General features: G+C 50.1%; 1 pseudogene; it reads right to left on the reverse strand.

Moving 5' to 3' along the window:
- Window positions 1-3,841: 3,841 nt before the first annotated feature.
- LOC115868301 lies at window positions 3,842-4,111 on the reverse strand (annotated as a pseudogene).
- Window positions 4,112-4,903: the final 792 nt, after the last annotated feature.

Raw genomic sequence — 4,903 nt, forward strand, 5'->3', positions numbered from 1 at the left:
GGGAGGAAGCATTTAGGAACCAGAGGAAAGTTGTATTTTTCATCATTGCTACATCGCACCCTGACTGGTTCATCTCCTCCCCGGGACCCCTCTGCAAGGGGATCTCAAGTGGCCTACAAATGAGGTTTGGGTCTCCACTGAAAATCTTCACAAGTCCTATGGGCACACCTTTGGGTCAGGGGTTAGTCAACTGCAGACAACAAACAAAATGTAGTATGCCACCTGCTTTGTAAATAAAACTTTAGTATAAAGTTTTAGTATAACACCCACATCCAGCCCCTTCATTGTCTGTTGTCTCTGTTGTCTATAGCAGCTTTTGCATTACAATCATGGACCATATAAAATCACCAAACTCACTTCCATTGCGGTGATGCTGACTCATAACAACCCTATAGAACTGGCTAGAATTGTCCCTGTGAGTTTCTGAGACTATGACTCTTTTGGAGTAGAAAGCGCTATCTTTCTGCCATAAGAATGCTAGTGGTTTGAACTGCTGACCTTGCAGTTAGCAGCCTAAAAAGTAATCAGCATGCCACCAGGGCTGCTTGTAGGGCATATGGCCTGGCTTTTTCAGATAAGTTTTTCCAGCCCCACTTCAAGAATATCCTAAAAAATGCCTTATTTTGAGTCCTGGACAAACTAGAGAGATGGAGTCCCTGATCTATTTTCTAACAAAACACATCATGATCATGAGGATCATCCAGGGCCAGGCAGCCTCACTTCTGCTGTGCTTGGGGTCACCATGAGTCAGAGGTAGTTGACAACAAGGGGAAGTTGTCAACAAAACATTTTTGTCTAAAGCTGCCCCTACACAGTAGTTATGTCTTGGTTTTGTTACAGCACCTACTATTATTGTTAGCAGTACTGTCCTTAATGTCTCAGCTAGTGCTAAGCTTATTTTCCTTTCCCTTCCCTTCCCCTCCAAACGCCATCCCTTGATTCCAATTTGCACTCAGAAATTGGGTACTCAGCCAAGCACTGTTTCTAAATTGGTAACTAATGGAGTAGAATCATGGAAAGTTGAGTGGGAGTTACAGAAAGGGACATAGCAGAGTGAACTACCTATCCACTATGAAAACATTCAAGACAGAAGCAAACAAAAGCCCTTGAAAGTATTAATTAAACCTCTTCTATCCATCAGAGTTTCCACTGACCATCTCTGTCAGATTCACTCCCATTAACCCACCAATCCCCCTAGACAGATGGACATTGCAAATGCCCCTCAGAGAAACCGATTCATGCTGCACCACTATTAGCTCAATGATCTGGAAAGGCAATGGTCTGCGGTTTTGACATTTGATGGATAAGAATAATATGTTCGGTATTTCTACACTGATATGTTGATGTTTGACTTTGTAAGGGAAAAAATATTTGAAAGGATTATTTCTTTTTGTAAAGGGAAAACCAACCAGCTGTTTTCTGATGTGCTAAAAGAAATTATAGTATTTTCCATTACCACCAGATACTTTATGGGGCTGGGTTACTTATTGACCCACAAAATCTCAGTTCAGCTGCAGCATCTGGCTGCTCAATGGAGTCTTACATTTTACACAATTTTCCACCTAGGCTCACCAGAAAATACACAACCAGACTTGATATCACTGTCACCCCCTCCTCTATGTCACATGAATTTACTTCTACACTTCTATAGGCCTGTTAAGCCACCAAGTTCTTCTTGATTGGGTGACCTTCCCTCCCTGAATATTGCAATATGGGTTCCAGCATCAACTTATGATTCTAAATGAGGGCCAGCGGGGGAAACTTGTGACTGGGAGGAGGGCTTTCATGTAGAAGGAGATTGATGCCCTTCCCTCGAATTGTCCTTATCCTCTGTGCTACTGGTCCAGACCACATGTCCCTGGGCCCCGTCTTCCTTGAGAAGCTTGAAGGGACCATGGGTGGCATTGACACCTGTTCAGATTCTATGTGACAATTGCCTACTCAACACACAGTCCACATATATAATTCATTGATGAAGTGGTATCCAGGTGTCTATATGTGACCACCTTTTTGATAAACCGTCTTCATCCCTAGCGGGCAGTGCTGTGGTGTATGTCAGTCACCACTGTGGCCATCATGTTTGTACAGTGCCTGCTTTGCAGTGTGCAGAAGATGATGAGGCACCCCTCCAAAAAATGGAGGCGATGTGAGGAGGACAGTGCGTTTGGAGTTCGTTCTACCAGGTCAGACTGTTAATCCAGCTTTCTCTTTAGATCTTCTGAAAAGATTGTGTAACAGTATGCACCACAAAGGCCTGATTTGTGGCCGATGGGGGACAGGTTTTGCCATCATGACAATGCACCTGCTCATGTAGCCATCAGTGAATCTGCTTTTGGCTCTCTTACCCCACACACCTGACTCACTTGTGTGACTTCTTTTTGTTTCTGCGAGTGAAGAGGGACTCAAAACGACAGTGATTTGGTGATGTTGAAGAGAGATGAGGAAGAAAAAACAAGGGAGGTGCTGTCAGCCATCCAAACAGATGGATTTGAAAATTGTTTCCAAGAATGGAATCACAGATTTGACAAATGTTTTAAGTGTAATGGAGAGTACTTCAAAGGTGATAAGGTGGTGTTTTTTAAAAAAAATCAAATACATAGCTTTGAAAAGTAATTCCGTTTGGGGGAGGTACCCCCTCGTACATTCTGTGAATGAAATTCAAGGGCAGGGTACAGGGTTTTGTTTGTTTTTACAGGCAGATTCTAGGATTTGTTTTCCTTTTTGAATTCCGTGTGGAAACACCTTCTCTCTGGGTGCTGACCTCAAACCTGCCTGGCGAGTCCAGGGAAACCAGGAAGTGAAACCAGCATGGGAATGTGTGTCACCTGCCCAGCCCGGTCCAGCTTCCCCGGCCTGTATGTCCAGCTGGAGGGCAGGGCTGGAGGACACAGCTCTGCGCCCCGGCATGGCCCAAGGTGGCAGGAGCCTCTCTCCCTAAGAGACAGCTTGTTGTCTTAGGGAGCCCCATGGGTGGGGGTGAGCTCTCCATGCTCTGGTCTGTCCCTTATGCTTTCTTGCCCTCGTTCCTGGGCTTGTCATCACGCCTGCAGAGATCTCTAGGAGACATGGTCAACGGGTGACAGGTGGGGGAGCAGGAACCAGCAGGACTGGGCCTCAGAATGGGGACCCAGGCTGGAGTTGCTCGGGTTGGTGATGTCCCCGGCTTGCTTTCCCACGGCAGCCAAGTGGTGGAGTGAGGGTGTGATAAGCAGATGAATGTCCCAGAGTGAAGGGATTGGGGTACAGGTGACAGATGACCTTTATAGGTGTACCTCTTTTACTTCAGACGTGTAAGAGGCCCAGTGACAGGAGCCTGTAGGGCAGTGGCTGGCAGGGGAAGTGGTCAGTGGTTCCCGCACCTGGCACGTATCTGGGGTAGACATATCCTCCCACCCTGGCCTGTGAGCTTTCTAGCTCTCTTGGGCACAGGGAGCAGTTGGGCCTGGGGAGAGCCCGGTGCCCAGTCGCACCCTGGAGTTCCACTCTCTGCCCAGAGCTGCACCCAGCCTACAGGTGTCTGGCACCACAACAATACAGAATCCAAAAGCAGTGGCTTAGAGAGAGACAGGGTGAGGTGGGGGGAGACTTAGGGTAGAATACTGACATGCCCCACCCCACCCCCCTTTGACTGAGGGTCTGGCATCCAATAGTGATTGCACAGGGTCCTTCCCATTGGTCAGCTCCCACAGGTGGCGGCTCTTCTCCATCAAGAGATGGGGCCTGTTTCCCTGGTTTGTCCCAAAGAATCTGGGGTGAGCCTGGAGCCGGTCGGTCAATCTCATTCCTGGGCTGTAAGCAGGCTCTTTCCACTCGGTCTTCCTTCCTCCTCGCCCCCCATCCCTCACGGCAGGGTCCCAGGCCGCACTTGGACCTTCCTGACCCCCTGTTAGGGGCAGCAGCAGTGGGCGCAGCAGCAGCAGAAGGACAGTAGATGTGAAGATGAGGAGGCTGGAGAAGGCAGAGATCTCCAGGAGGTCGGCCTGCAGCAGCCTCTGCAGCTTGAGCCCATGGCATGCATCTCCTGCAGGAATGTGTCTGCGGCCAGGCTGTGCTGGGCATCTTCCAGGCAGTGCCAAGGCAGAGAGAGCCCCTGAAGTTTCCCGGGCAGCATGGCACGTGTGTGCCCTGCGCCCGAGATGCCGCCCTCTGCGTTCTCATACCTCCGCCCATGGGAAGGAGTTCCTCTGGTCTCACTTCTTGCTCCCTGCAGTTCCCAGGGAGGAGGGAGGGGGACATGGGAAGGAGTTCCTCTGGTCTCACTTCTTGCTCCCTGCAGTTCCCAGGGAGGAGGGAGGGGGACCTGCTGCTCCCTCGGGGGTGCCAAAGCCCCCACCCAGCTGGCACAGTGTTTGGGCATGTTTGGCAGAGCTGGGTACCAGGAGCTGGGCCCACAGCCAAGGTCAGGGGCTCTCTGGCCATCGGGTGGTAACTTTGCCCTGGCTGGTCCCTGTGTCATTCAGTGCTGGGGGGCTCTCCGGGTCCCTTGAGCTTTTGCCCATCAGATATGAGCTCGAAGGACTGTGGGCCCTGGGTCAGCCATGGGTGAGAGGGACTGCGATGAGGCTTCGGGGCTGCTCCCACCAACCCCACGGCCTCCCAGCCCTCCCTACAGCCCGATGCCTTTACTCACACACCTTTCTCTTGAGAACAGCAAGGCCACTCACTGACCCTCCCTCCGGGCTTCACCGAGCGGTTCCAGAGGCTTTTTTTTAAATAAAAAGAACAATGTTACATTTACTTTCTCTATTTCCTTTCTATATACATGTTGTTGTTGCTGCTGTTGTGAGTTGTCCAATCAGTTCCAAGTCACAGTGACCCCACGGACAACAAAATGAATTGCCACCCCGTCCGGTGCCATTCTCATAAGGCTTCTTGTGTTTGCAGCGCTGTGCCGACCCATCTT

This window comes from Echinops telfairi, unplaced genomic scaffold (assembly GCF_000313985.2).
Source record: "Echinops telfairi isolate 266 unplaced genomic scaffold, ASM31398v2 ScPeMD7_1;HRSCAF=3_0, whole genome shotgun sequence".
In the NCBI taxonomy this organism is placed as follows: Eukaryota; Metazoa; Chordata; class Mammalia; order Afrosoricida; family Tenrecidae; genus Echinops; species Echinops telfairi.